This window comes from Gymnodraco acuticeps, unplaced genomic scaffold (assembly GCF_902827175.1).
Source record: "Gymnodraco acuticeps unplaced genomic scaffold, fGymAcu1.1, whole genome shotgun sequence".
NCBI classification, from domain to species: Eukaryota; Metazoa; Chordata; class Actinopteri; order Perciformes; family Bathydraconidae; genus Gymnodraco; species Gymnodraco acuticeps.
The window spans coordinates 3,319,617-3,335,952 of NW_022989810.1; positions in this window are offsets into that span (position 1 = coordinate 3,319,617).

Sequence of the window (16,336 nt, forward strand, 5' to 3'; positions counted from 1 at the left end):
TAATAGATGAAGGTCTGGTTTGTTCAAAGTCTCAAACTAGTAGGACCAGAGCCCGAGAGACTCTAGGGCTCTGAGTAGGACATGCGGTCATAATTACCCAGAGTCCAAAGTAACACCTTTACAATGTTAAAGCTGTTAGTTAAATGTAGTGACGTAAAAACTAAAGTATTCAAGATAGTATAGTGGAAAAGAGATAATGTTTTTGTTTTTTTAAATGTTACCAAAACAAAATCTCTTGTTTTGGACTGACAGCAATGATTCAAGAAATAGTAGATAAATAAATACACACACATCAATTTGTTGTGGATGGAACACAACAAATGGTACTCTTACCTGTGATGCCTCCTCCACACATTATAACCAGACTGTATCATTCAAACTACAAGTAACAGTTCTAGCTACTTGACTTCAGACAAACAATTCAAAAGACAAAATCAACACAATTTATTGAAAGACCAATCTTTATTTCTCTCCTTTTGTTTGTGTTATTAAACCCTGTCAATCTAAAAAACTGAGCAACTCAACAGTTAACTTTATATTTCTTATTGTCCAAAGCATCTATTACACTATTTGTTCCCCTCTCATATTCACAGGATGGATGATTAGAGACTTTGGGGGAGACCTCAGCTTTATGAACGTCCTGTCTGTTGCTTTGGCCGGAGAGGGCTGAGGGTCTTTCCCTGCGAGGAGTCCTCCTCGCAGGGAAAGACCCTGCAGACCTGATGGAGGAGGACCAGACCTGATGGAGGAGGACCTGCACCACCTACAGAACTTAGCCCATGCTGGGCATAGCTGTTACCACCTGCACAGGCCTAGTCTGTCAATTAACAGATTAACATTGAGTGTAACTTATGTATATTATTTCGTTTTTATTTTTAAAAAAAATGGTGATGGTTCATACTTGATAACTTTTAGTTCACATTTCAATAAATTGTATTTGCACTCCTTTTGTCCGTTATTCTTACTGAAAATGTTAGATTACACATTCACATCTGACTGAAGATTGGCACCATTTATTTATGACGTTCCAAACTCGGCGGCACAAGGTACAAGTGATGTGAAGCTCATAAAGTGAGGCAAATGCATTTGATCAGCTGACTTTTTTTTTGCCAAACTTTATAGGCCTGACAATAATCACACTGTCTCTGAGGTGCAACGTAAAACACAAAACAACACAAATGAAGTTCCTGTTAGACTAGAAAACTAGTCAGTGTGCAGGTCTTTGTGTTACAATACAAGTGTCTCTTAGTGAATGTCCTGTACTGCTCTTAATCTCATCACATCAGCTTCTCCTTTCCCTCTTGGATGTTCTTCTGGACCCTCAGAGAAAGAGAACATGGTGAAGCAGTCCTGTCTCTCAGGCGTGTCCTTTCCTAACAGAAATATCAAAAAACATATTATTGCAGAGCAAGTGTGTTATTTAAGAAAGAGGTGTGTTTGTTTGTTCATAAATATAATGATTTTTTTATTTGAATGTGTTTTTTAAATCCAACAGTGTACTGCAAAGATAATCCGATTATGAATCAACCGTTCTAAATTCATCAACATTGAAATAAATGTATTATTAAAATAATATTTAACTGTTATCAAAACTTAGTGCAACTGTGGAAGCTTGCTCTGTTCGGTTGTCTCACTGAAAGACAAAGGGTCGCAGCTCTCACTATGTGATGTTGCTTGGTAAAATGTAAATGTAACCTTTTGCTAATAAAGTCCACTCAACATCACTGATGTGTAGGGGATCTAGTCTTCAGCCATGTTTAATGGCATGTATATCAGTGTATTGGAGTCATTACTTTATGCATTCTTTGTAAAGCATGAAAAAGGTGTACCTTGGAATCCGTGCTGAAGTTCTCTGCTGTTAGGAGTCCAGATCTGTCTCTCCTCCTCTGGTCCAGCCTGTCTGGATCACCTTAAGGACACTTTGAACAAACAGATGTAAAGTTACATGCATGGGTTACAGACTTCTTTCCATGCAAACAACTTTTTATCTTCTTTTAAAAACAGGTCATAATCTTATTGTTATACTTAAGAAATTGCTGGATATCACAGTCCTTATACTGTATCAGTTTGATTTGAGTATTATTGTGTAGGTCCTTTTTATTTTACTGTTACTTTGGACGAGGTTTTCATGAGTCAGTCAAATTAATTTGTTTTCATATTCATATGTATCACACACGTAAGGGTAAGACACAAACCTATTGAACAAATGCAATGCAATGGATAAGCTTCATTTCCACTGAAGTCACAGATAACGTCATATCTAATATTTAAACAAATCATTTCCTTGTCACTAAAGCATTGACTACGCTATTCATCGTCCTTAAATGCAGGAATTAAGTTACATGTTCTGTTCTACAGCCACGATAAGGCTGTTTCTCAAGTGTGATGATAATACAATTAAAAGAGGCATTGGTAATAATATTAAAAACAACAATGTTTGGGTCGTTCGTCGGATAGGCGGTTAGCTGCAATAAATAACTCCAGTTCAACAAACCATATTACAATATCTAAGGGAGCGTTATTTCTGGACCATCTTGAAATGTGACGTTCATATTTTAAAAAGGTACACATATTTCATTGTGAGGTTGATTTAATATACACTAAGCCTCTCTTCAACAATACGTTGACGTTAGCTAGTCTATTTTATGCTATAGTAGAGCATAGCGAATTTAAACGAACCTTAACAATGCATACAGTAACCTAACTAGCAAACTAACTATCTAACGTACAAGGATGACCTTATTTTAGCAACCTCGCACAGAAGCCTTCTGGTATACAGTAGCATCCCACTTAATGTTTTACACTCTTGGATGCTACGCATAGCATCGTTAGCACAGATGGAGCTACGATTGCTCAAATGCTACCCCAACTCTAAACATTCATTAACGTTAGCTTAATAAAAACCCCAGTAACATAACATAAAGTACGCAGGGTTGACTTACCGAAGAAACTGCATTCATGGACGGTCTGTTTCAACCGCAGATAGATCCTATATTTGCATGACGAATAGTCCACCAGGAACCAACACAACAAACACGGCCGAGTTCAAGTAGTGTTCTCCTCATGAGCTGAGCCGCTGTAGCATCACGGAGCTAACGGAGCTAGGAGCAGCAGTCCCGTTGTCATGAAGGGGGAATCTAACTATATACAGAATATGTTTTTGTAGATCCAGGCTAGAAACATGTTCATTTTCTTATGTTAAGTTGGACATTTTAACAAAGGGTCCTACGGGAATTGCTCCCATCTGCATCCATCGCCTACAGTTTGCAGCATTGGGCTTCACCGCACTGTCCCGGGGTTTGCCGCTTGGCTCTGATAGGCCAGAAGTCGGTTTGATTGCATTAGGGCTCGATTGCTTATCCTGTCTGAGTAGCCCGGATGAGGCTGCATCGCAATTTTTGACGTCGAATTTTACACACCGAATTTTTTACATCGAATTTTAAACACCGAAATATTTGACGTCGAATTTTTTCACTTGAATTTTTAGGATCTGAATTTGAACATTCGAATTTTTTAACTTGAATTTTTACATTTTTATTTCACATAGATAAATTCGGAGCAAAACAAATTCAGATTCATGATTTTCAAAGTAATTATTTTCAATGCTATAAATTCGGTGTCTAATACAATTCAAATACTTCTGTCTCTTGTTTGCTTCCATAGTGACGCGTATTGTGAGACCAGAGACCTGTAGTTCACTGAGCGGTTTCACACAAAAAAAATTGTAACTTCACAGTTTTACGACACATTTTTATTTTTTTGACTTGCAAAATGTTCTTTTAAATTGACAAACATCATATGTGTCATTCGTGGCACAATTCAAACGGGATCAAAAGATAACTTTTCTCTCTCCATTGACTTCAATGTATAATTTTACGCTTCCGGGGTCCCATGGAGGCTCCCGGAAGGGGAGGGACTTCGCCTCTCTATGGGGAGAGAAAGATTATCTTTCGATCCCGTTTGAATTGTGCCATGAATTACACATATAATGTTTTGTCAATCTTAAAAATGAATTTCCATGTCAAAAAAGTCACAGTTTGTCGTAAAACTGTTGAAATATAAGACTATGAAAAATACGCAACTAGAAAGACTACAAATCCCAGAATCCCGGTCCCGCAAGCTGGCTCTTACGGAACCGACTAACTCCCCTTTTGTGTATGTACAGCTCTCAACGTGCCCAGACACCTCGTTTAATACTTTTCACCTCATTCTGAAAGAAAGAAGTGAAATGTGCCAACGTGACGGCCGTCTTGGTGTGTGGTGCGAGACGGGAGATGTAGTTCATTGAGCGGTTTCACACAAAAAAAGTGTTACTTCACAGTTTTACGACACATTTCTTTATTTTTTTACTTGCAAAATTAACTTTTAAATTGACAAACATCATATCTGTAAATCATGGTACAATTCAAACGGAATCGAAAGATAATCTTTCTCTCACTTCAATACATAATTTTTCCGAAATAAGGTCCCATGGAAAAGGGAGGGACTTCGCCTCTCTATTGAGACATAGCAATACAAAGAGTCCTCCCAATTGTTGAAGTTGTAAAGGGACAGGCGGACTGTATTTACAGACTATACAAAACGCTAAGTGTGCTTTGTTGGAAAAAGCATCTTGTATGAACATTGTGTGGGCTTAACAGAGCTATGATGTGTTACAGTAAGTAGCATTCCATGGAAATTGAGATTGTTCTCCCAGCTACGCCTTCCCTGGAGTGTGTGGAAACTCCCAGAAACTTGAAGCTTAGATGTTGTTGATTCGAAAACATTTGATCTTCTTTTGGACAAAGGAACGTATGCACAGTAGCCACTTATATTTCTTTACATGAAATGTGAGGATTATTCAGATGTTTGCCCAACTTGAGGGTGAATAACAAAGTAAACAGTTATTTTAAAAGATTTTTTTCCACAATATCAATTCAGCGGTTATTTATTTCCTGGCACAGAGTCTGGCTGTCTGTGTTTCTACTTGCATGCATGGACGTGTGTTTTGTACCCACAAAACAAGGTGTGCCACTGAACTCAGAATGACTGCAGAAGGGAGAAAAATCTGTGCAGCAGACAAGTTAACAAATTACAGCTGAACAAGACATTGAACATCAGATAGCAAAGATTTGGCCAAAGAGACAGTGGAGCTTCTCTAGTCAAACTTATAAATGGCATTTGGCGGAATGAGCCAAAGAGGCGTCATCATTGCACTTCAACAAAAACCCCTTTCTTCTCCTGGAAAGAGGACAGGGATTAGTGTGTTAACCTAGTCAAACAGTGTGTTGATGTAACCGTTTTGACCCTGCGGAATATGTGAGTCTCTCTGTCTTAACATGCAAATACACACAGAGGCTTTTTCTAATTCCCTCGCTTCATACTTATTGTATGAAATCATTCCAAACTCGTGAGCATTTGTTTGCACATTTATGTTTGTATGTGTAAGTATTACCTTCAAAATGCACATGTGAGAATCATGTTTTCACCTGTTTCACTGAAGTGTCCCGAATGTATCAAGTAAAACTTCAAACACTCGACACCAAATGTATCACGTCAAATGTACTAAAACCACATATGCCATGGAAATGAGCACATAACACTTTCTTTTTTTTAAAACACCATGTTTTTGCATCTAAACGTATGTTATATTTTTTCTTTGATAATGTCCGCTAGTTTCTCTGGCTATTATCTGCAGCATCCAGGCTCAACAAATACCTTTTTTCTCCCTCCTCTCACATGTCTCAACTCCTGACAGCACCCTAGGAAATGAAAACATCTCCTCTGTCGAAATCCTCACCATAAACAAGAGTTCTGTAGGAGATAAATGTCACATTTCCCTGTGTTTGTCTCAGCGTGTCTAAACAGTTTCATCTCGGTGAGGACACACTGCAGATATGTTACACTCAGCTCAATAACAAGCCTAAATTGTTGCTTCCACTTTCCTCTGTGTTGCCAAATGGGCCTCAATGATGGACTGTATAATCTGTAAAATATATGTTTGGTGTACAGTGTTACAATTATTGCAAAGTGGAGGAGGAACTGATTTCATGTCAGCCAACGTCTTGTGCAAACTTTTGTTTAAAACATTGCCCCGCCTCGTGTGTACACATTATTATCACTATAAGAGATATGCTTTGGGTTTGTTTGGCTTCCTCATTGTCAAGCCAAGATTTCTCAGCTGTGCTCAATGTTTTGACACTACTGGGATTAATGAGGAGAGAAGACATTTTTACAGACTTGAACCAGAAATGAAAACTGCTTCAAGCGTGAGTCTCTGCTTCAGTACTTGAAGGAGCATCGAGGCAATGGTTAAACACAACCATACAGCAGCAGCATAGATCTCAGGTCAGTGAAAGAGCACTGAGGTGGCCTCCTATTTTGAGTTCTCCTTTTTAAAAGACGGTCAACTCCTAAATACCATTTGGTTCAAACACTTTGGGCTTCAGAACCAGCCATTACTTTACCAGAGCACAAATTACAACATCATCAATGGAAACCTCAAGTGTTCAAATACGATCGCCTGCTATGCAAAAAAGCAAGAATTTTTTTCCCACCAGAGGAAATTTAAAACATCTACAGTATGCTGGATTTTCCAGGTGAATGCAAGCGTGTGATGTGGAGGGATGTTTTTATTACAGGAAGGGATTGTGGCCAGTCTGAGTAAACATTTGGACACTCATAGAGAGAGTCAATAATCATGATAAGGGCCTACATGCTGATCTGTTATGAAGGAAAGGCTCTGTGTAGCATGCTAATCAGCATACCAAGGGTTAGGGTTGGGGTACTGCATACCTAAACCAAGGAGGTTTTGCTTGGAACAGTTAGCTTATCGGCTATGTCTTCTGAAAGCAGATCACTTCAAGAATCTATGACAAGATTTAAACAAGATTTAGTGCAAAGATATACAATTAAGGGATGATAATTGCTTGATGTTTGATTTCCACCCTTAGAATGTTATTGTTAAGATGCAGTAATGTTTAACCAAGTTAGAGAGAACTGTATTATTGGCCACCCGATTGTTCCACCGCTTTTGTCCAGACTAAAATATCTCTATTAAAATTATTGACATGACATTTCATACAGATGTCCATGGTCACATTTTGTTCCAACATTAGTGTTCTTTGTTAACTTTGGTGATCCTCAGGTTCTGCTCCATCTGTACACTGAAAGGCCATCGCAATGTCCACATTAGAGAGGATTCTGCTCCAATATACAATCACAATCATGCACTATTTTACCCTAATTTATGAACAAGACCCCAAAGTACTTGTAGTCTTCAATCTGGGCAGTGACTCACTTCAAATCCTGAAGGGAGTAATCCAGCATAATTTCTATTTCTTGTATAGAAATGCACATTTCCTGAAAGGTTAAGTGTCTTGGAAGTACTGATGGCAATGCCTTCACAAGTCCATCTTGCAGCAGGACTGTGGTTGCCTGTTAATTTTCACATGAGATTCAAAGGGGCACGAGGGAATTCAGTCAGCCTTTCATCACATACAGTATCGTCTCTGAAAGCTGGCATGCTAACCATTTACCCAAATATTTACTATCAAAAAAGGATATAAACTGTATGTGGATCTAACTGAGACCTTTAACTAACTGTCCCATTACTGTTCATATATACATTTACTATACTGTATTAATGTTTGTGCTTGTGAGAGAGAGAGGTAGTGAGGTACAGAGTCCTATCACATCAATGGTAGTCTGTTTAGCGTGAAGCAGAACTAAAAGACCATTCAGTTGTCAAAATAAAGCCTGTGGGAAGTGAGCTGTGGGTCACTGCAGCCCCCAGCTCACTTGGTTTATTAGTGTGGTCTGTGCAGAGGAGTAGGCATCCTTTAATGTAGACAGCTACAAACTGCAAGGGCAATGAGGTCCTCTGAGATAGAGTTTTGATAGGGAAATTATTTGTGCTTCAGCGCAACAGCAAAGTCAATCCAAATCTCATAATTTCGCATCCGAAAGGCCTTAAGATTCTACGGATCACATTTTAAGTCATACCAATTAAATCTCATGGCCGGTCGGTTAAAGTACAACGCCTGGAAATATTTATTAAATCCTCGGAAATGGCACCGTAAATTCTAAATTGCTGACCTCTTGGGTCAATGGTATACCTCCAATTGCCATTTATGTACATGTTCACATGTACCCCTACCAAATGTAATACATCCAGGAGAAATCCTGGATGTATAAAGAGAACTGGATACAGTGTTGGAGACGAGACCCCGGTCATTCCTAAATTGTTTGGTGGTGCGTGAAGCAAAAATGGGCTGCTTCTCGAGATCAAAGGTATGTATCTGAGCCCATAGAGCGTGTGCATTTGCATTTGCTTAAGCCCCGCCTCCAAGCCGCAGCATCATGGCCGATCTTGGCTCAGTCAGATGAAAGGAAGGGGAAAATAACTAGTTGATTTATTTCCCCAAAAAATATCCGCTGATTTACAGATGTCTCTTTCCCAATATAAGTCAAAAGTATTTTGGATCCAATGACGTCACAGTCATGGTAGACATAAGAGTTGTAGTACCATGAAAATTCAGCATTCGGCGCACTTCCTGGGGTCTTAGTAGATACTAACCGCTTTGTTGACATTTCTTAAGGGGGAACAATCTAGCCATTTAAAACGGCCATGCACAAGAACCATAAGCATATTTTAAATTATGTTCTTTTTGTCCACTACCTAGGATATGATTTTGTCCTAATCTTAGACTTGAGTAAAGTAAAAGCTCATTTGTATAGTAAATGCTCAAGAGGATGTGATTATTGAACAGGAATATTTATATTTGAGCTACTAAAATGTGTGAGTTTTCAAGCACCAATAGCCCCTATAAAATAAAAAATGTGTTTGTTCAATTTGTATTCATTCTTGGAGCTCACTGTCCCTGAAAAATAATAAATACAAAATAAGAACTAGCCTTTTGCATTTTGAGATATTTGGAGTTAGGGTACACAGCAGGATGAAAGTTAACCCCAAAACTAGTACCTGTATCCCATTTACGAACCCATTGACTGGTTTACTGCTTTGAAGGAGGGCAAGGTCTCATCCACTACACCCAAACACATCTAATGAAATTCCTGAATTTAGCCCCCACCTATAAGCATCCTTCTACCACAGCAGAGTGCAAAGGGAGCACTTCCTGTGAGGGTGTGACGGCCCCGCACAAAAGCCTCTCTATCCACACCGCAGAGCCCCGACCAGAAATATCACTCACTGCTTTTCTATTTGGAAGCCACAGGGCTGAGAGCATAGACATCTCTCTTTCTCTTGTTTCACTCCACTTATGTGACCTTTGACCTTGAGCTTAACTGAAGACAGGAGCATGGATCTGTGATGGTTGTGATAACATTGGTCAAAGTTTGTTATGGGGTTGGTATGTTGAGTAGCCTCTTAGAGAAGAGGAGCAATATAAATACAACATGTTCTTTGAGTCAACTCATCAGACAAAATCCAACAAAAGAATTCCTGGAGCATGGATACTTTGCACCTGGCCCAATAACATGTGTTATGCTCACAAGAAGAAAGAGTGGGAAAAAAGATCAGTTTGCCAACCATTCAGATTTCAACTAACTAGCTCATGACTCCATGGCCAAGTGTTTTAGCAAAGGCCTAGATGACAGACACTGTACACATTTAGATATGTTCTGTGCTTTCTTGGCCCTGACTACATTTAGAATAGGTAAATATTTCTACCAGATGAGTTGTCCTTTGAAGTGAAGTTTGAGATAAAAAATATAGTACTGAATAAGTCTTTGCTGTCATGTAAACTAAACTGAAAATACCATGTTCTTCGTATCATTAAGGCATCTGTGGCTCTATATTACATTTGTCTTCCTTTATTTCCCATTTGTGCCTTTTTCAGGAGTTATTTTACATTTTTGAGGATGACTAGGGGATCCGTGCTTACAATAAGCAGCCATGTTGTCACCAGTCAATTGATACCAGTGAAGCATACAAATATTGGATTCTGGCTGATAAGAAAGGCTGATTTAAATGTATAGTGAGTTGACCCAAAGTGAAAGATGCCCAGCCTAAAGGTGCCCGGGTTATTTTTAAGGAAATAACAGTTACATGTATGTTCAGTATCCTTCCTCATAACATATTTGAAAGTCAATCAAGTGTCTTTAATCCTGCATTGTTTATGTATCCATCTAATTATTCAGGTACTACTGTAGCTAGCAATCGCCTTCCTCATACATTGGCTTCCCTATTCCCGCATTCCCAACAGTACTACGACCTGTAGATCATTGGAAAAGTGTGAAACTTTTTGCAAGTTTATTCCGTCACCAGTGTGCACATCTATGCGCATCCTCATGCACGACTAATGAAACAGTGACCCACCATTACAGAGTGCTGAAGGTTACAAACTCCCCAGGGGTACCTTTAAGAGTCTAAATGCTGTTGTTCTTCTCCAATGACCAGTAGAGTGTATTCCTCCTGAGAACTCTGACTCTGTGAAGTTTAACAAAAAAGACCTCTTTTCTCCAAGTATCCAAAGTCTATTCCACAATCCATCAGGGTCTCAGAGGGGGCTTGTTTAGCTGTGTGAAATGGTTGCAAACATGTTAATCCCTCCTCTTCTCCTACCGGCTTGTTGCCTAAATCATTTGATATTGTTGGCTGCAGTAATTTAAAAATGATGGCGGTGGATGGGGAGGCCCTTATTCAGCATCAAAATGTTCCCTTCAGAAAGCTACGGTGATGTCACATGCACAATGTTTTCCCTCAGTCTGTGTGGCCCTCTGCTTAACTTAATATGAGTGTGACTATGAAAAGGTCTAAGCATTGTGCACTCGGGGGACTTCTGTATGTTTACAGTCCCTGCGGTGTGTTTTCAATTACGGGTCAATCTCCCCGAGTTAAGTTTGTTGCATTAACATGCAAATCCCAAAGGATCATTCAGGACCACACCCAGAGATAGCGGGACAGAGAGAAACATCTAGCTCTTATTCTAACTGATTGTGATTAGAACATATTAAAGGGATAGTTTGGATTTTTGAAATGGGGTTGTATGAGTTACTCATCCATATTCTGTACATTCAGCCATTCAATCATATTTTAGCCACATATTTAGCTGTGTTACCTTCCCATCAGACAGCACTAGATAACTAAAGCCATTATCTGTGTGCTCTTCAAACCCACCAGACACTATTGAGATGAAACTTTATTTTACCTTCCACAACATGGAAGATGCTGGTCTACCGATTTGCTGTCGTTTGAGGATTTTGTCTACTGCTGCCTAGATTGATCAAGCTTGTTTTTATTTTTGTTTGTGTAATCTCTTTGTTGAATCCAAACTAACCCTTCAAAACATCAAAGTAACCAAATAACACAAAAAACGAACCAAACAAGGCAGCAGTAGACCAGCAACTTCAATGTTCTGTGAGGGAAATTACGTTGTTTTTCATTGTAGTCTGGTTGTTTTGAAGAGAGCATATATTACTTTCTGTCCACCGTCAGAAAGGGTTTTCTGACAGCAAAGTAATGCTTGAAAATATTATATAAATACTGTACATTTCAACTGATTGTGACTTTTTAGGTTGCTGAAACATGTTGTGCTTCTGACCCCGTCCACAGCAACACAATGCTGAGCTTCATGCTGGAAGTTAATACATTGAATATTGATGAGTAATCATGCAAGCCTACTTGTTAAGATCCCAAGGATGTGCAATGTGCAATGTACAACACACACACACACACACACACACACACACAACACACACACACACACACACACACACACACACACACACACACACACACACACACACACACACACACACACAAGGATGAGCAAGATCTTCAACAAGCTGGTCAGGTGTGTAGGTCACCCACGTCTCTTATATTCACACATGTACACACACACATGCACGCACACACACATAAACGTATAAACACACACAAACAGTTGTAATTTCATAACTCGTTTGTTGGAATCGGTGTAATTCCTGCTGTAAATCAAAGTGACTGACAGAAGTGATTACGCTAAGATCAGTTTTCAAATCCCAATGACATCCTGAACTCCTCATTCCCTCTTGAGCCAGATGTGTATCATCACTCTCCCCCCCCCCCCCCCACCCCTCTCTTTCTCTCCCTCATTACACACATATTTTCCGTGTCTTTTCTTGGCTCATCTAGACTTCAACTCCTCCGCATGGCATTCCTCCTCTGTCGGCCAGAGGCCCGGCTTCTCCTCCTGATCTAACATAATGCAAAGACTAAACAGAAAAGTGCTTCCTATTACATAGAGGAGGCAGCAAGCGGATCAGAGTATTCCAATCAGAGGGGCAAGGTGTCAGTGAGCATTCACACCTAGACCCTCTGGTTTGAAGATGTAGCAGGAACACTGGGGTGCCATGAATTACACATCATATGTGTAATTCATGGCACAATTCAAACGGGATCGAAAGATAATCTTTCTCTCCCCATAGAGAGGCGAAGTCCCTCCCCTTCCGGGAGCCTCCATGGGACCCCGGAAGCGGAAAATTATACATTGAAGTCAATGGAGAGAGAAAAGTTATCTTTTGATCCCGTTTGAATTGTGCCACATATGAGTTTGTCCCGAACTCATCTCTAGGCACTGAACTCACCATCACCTATAGGTCAGCTCCTCCCCCAGAGCCAACTCCTAATTAACTCAGGGGTATTTGAGGCACCTGTGGCATCATGGCAGCCTTTGGTTCGTTTGCTGCCTGCCTGTTGCCACATGGTCACCTTAAGGGTAAATTGTCAGATACTGTTGTCATGTTTGATCAGCAACTTAATATTCCTCATGTGCATCTTATATTAGCACTGAATTACATTCCTTTTTATTAGCCTACTGTCAGCTTGTATCCTGGTCCACCTGGTGTTTCTTTGGTTAGGTTTTTGTTTCAATTTAGTTTTGCTGTCTTATATTTAGGATTTTAGTGTATTTTACTGTTTGCTCGTTTGGACCAACTGGATAATTGTTTCTTCTGCTGTATACTCATTTGTTGTTTCTTTGCCCCTTGTAGGGGAGTTGGAGCCAGCTAGTGGTGGAGGCCAGACACACAGTCTGATTCCCTTCACGGCTTGTAGTGGTAGGAGCACTGGGACACAGTTTGTAGTGAGTTTTGATTTGCAGTGAGTTTTGGTTTGAAGTGAGTACCGGTGGTGGGTAAGGGACACAGCCCTGTTAGCCTGCCTCCCCCTGGCTGGCATCTGCCCACTCCCCTTTTCCCCTCATTGATTTTAGTAATTTTCTATATAAAGTTTTACCAAGAATAAACAAATAAATGTGATTGACATTTTGAAATAAACTGTTAAACTTTTTCATTATAATTGAACCACGTCTCTGTCTTGTGTCAGTCACAAATTTGTAGAGCCTTCTTACTCCTGAGGTGTAAATTAAATATCTCCTAGGGCGAAATTCCCCAGGTGGCGTTGTCAGGCATTTTGGTATTTGGGTGGCTCTGCCTTTAAAAACGACCACCCCGCCACAAAGACATTGAATGACTCCAACTCTTGTAAAGTTGAGAGATAGACGATAAATGTTGACAAGGTGTCAGATTACACGTCATACATTTCTCAGATAACATGCCCCATGGTTTCTGTAAGACAAGTATTTAATGATGATATATAGTTATACTCTCAATGGACCAAATGATTGATGTGAGGACTAGACTCACTGATACATGTCAATGTTATAGGCAGTTGTCAATGGTTTCAGAGATGTTGCCTGTACTCCCACAATATGAAGCTATGTCTGGAGCACCGTCTACATTCCACCCTGTTACACATGAAGTAATGTATTCAACTTTGATAACACTTTGAGTCACTTACACTTTACTGTCTCTATTTTGCTAATGTCAAATACTTAACACTTTGAGTATACTTCAGTGGGAAATATATATATATATAAATATGCATTTTAATTTGACAGGTATTTTTTATTGTTATTATTCGTTTTTTTTAAGCAAAGGACATAAAATGCAAATATGTCTTCTGGCACTTTTCTCGAAGGTTACTCAGATTGTTGGACCTAAATAATTGTTAGAAACCTCAACAGTTCAAAATCTACAGTAGGCTATATTTGACAGGAAACCATAACGATTAGAGAAACAAGTGATGCTTTGGATGCTCTTCCCTCAATCTGATCCTGTACATGTGGCCCAAATCAGATTCATCTTGAAATCTCTGGCCCTAGGTTTACGGTTCGAAGCCCCTGTGGTCTTTTACTACACCTCTTTTACTATTAATAAAAAGGATTGCTAACATTTTCTCAATGTAAAGCATTGCAATCCCCTTGTAACCAAAACACCTTGAAATTGATATTTTCTTTATGAACCGTTATCACATTAATGTTATTTAGTACAGACTAAAGTTGGATACATACACCCCAGCGACGTGCAGTCAGGGGAGGCAGAGCCTCACCTGTCATACTCCAATGTAACGGAAAAACAACTAAAGAAAAACTAAATAATAATAAAATGTCTCCACTGATCTGTGTTGTAAATATGATTTATGTATGATTCCAATCGCTTTTTATGGTCAAAATCAGCAAATTTGCCGAGCTCCGCTACAACTACGGGTAGCGATGAGAAGAGAGGCAGGGACGAGCTCTGCCTCTCGTAAACCCACAGCAGCGCCATATAGACTGAGAGTTACGTCATCTCCGTTCACTCCAATGGACCACTTTTTTACAGCAATGGCGGATCGTGGAGCCTCTCAATCGTTCCCCGGAAGTTAGCGCCAAGGCTAGCAGAGCTGTAGAGTTGCAGCATAATAGACCGTTCGTGACGGACTTGTAAAAGTAAGAATAAGTTTAAAGTAGGGCTGTCAGTCGATTAAAATATTTAATCGCGATTAATCGCATGATTGTCCTTAGTTAATCGCGATTAATCGCAAATTAATCGCACATTTTTTATCTGTTCTAAATGTACCTTAGAGGAATATTTTTCAAGTTTTAATAGTCTTATCATATGAGTGGACAAATATGCTTTATGCTAATGTTTATTATCATTTGAACAATGACAAATATTCTCATGAATATTAACACAACAACCTCTGAACATTACAAATATTTGCCTCAATTCAACCTGGAACCTCTCTCATACAATAATACAATACAAATTGTGTGTGTGTGTGTGTGTGTGTGTGTGTGTGTGTGTGTGTGTGTGTGTGTGTGTGTGTGTGTGTGTGTGTGTGTGTGTGTGTGTGTGTGTGTGTGTGTGTGTGTGTGTGTGTGTGTGTGTGTGTGTGTGGTGTGTGTGTGTGTGTGGTGTGTGTGTGTGTGTGTGTGTGTGTGTGTGTGTGTGTGTGTGTGTGTGTGTGTGTGTGTGTGTGTGTGTGTGTGTGTGTGTGTGTGTGTGTGTGTGTGTGTGTGTGTGTGTGTGTGTGTGTGTGTGTGTGTGTGTGTGTGACGTGTGTGTGTGTGTGTGGTAGTCGTGAGGTGGTGTGTGATGTGTGTGTGTGTCGGTGTGTGTGTGTGTGTGTGTGTGTGTGTGTTGTGGTGTAGTGGAGGGGGGGGCGCTGCCTGGACGCTGCACTCATGTTGCGCACTCTCCGTGCTGCCTTTTCGTCCCATGTCCCCCTCTCTGGCTCCCTGCATACACGTCCCGATAGCCATCTTTTTTTTTTTTTTTTTAGCTGTGGGGGTGAGGTGAGGCCAGGGGTCGGCGTCATGGGGGGGGTCATTCGGCGGGCCATGCCCCCCCAAAATGAGTCACTGTGCCCCCCCAACGCAGGGTGGGCAAGCCTTGTCACTTTGCCGATTTTTTTCTTTTTTTTTATCATATAGGCTAAGTGAAAACGTTTCCACTAAAGGTTTTTTGTGTGAAATACATCAGAAATAAATAATACAAATATAAAACACAGCCTGAGGTGTGCTCACTGCTGCTCTGCTGATTGGTGTGTTGCTTGACCAATGACCCCCGACCTTTTTTTTGTTATCATTACGTGGCTGAGTGTTTAGATGAAAGCCCAGTGGCGGTCTGTTAATCTGTTACACTGATTATACAGTAAAGCCATCGAAAATAATATGATATACAGTACAGTACAAGTACATGGGTCTCTGTGTTTCATTCAAGCTCTGTGTGTGTGTGGCACGAGCGCATTTTGTGAGTGCGCGAGCGGTAACGTGGAATGTTGTGGTTAGCATCTGGTTAGCTAGCTATGCTAACGGATATAAAGGGCTGTTTCTACACCAAGGTGGAGGAGAGTCCTCTCCTGTCAGACTGAGAGGATCTTATAACGTCAGCTCAGTGAGGTAAGGACTCTCTCAGTGTTTAGATAGTTCACTTTAGTGTAAGTTATTTCAGTGGGTCTCAAACGGTTTGGTCACCATTTATGTAAGTATTTTCGAGGAATACCTTTATATGATCATTATAGTTATTAAAA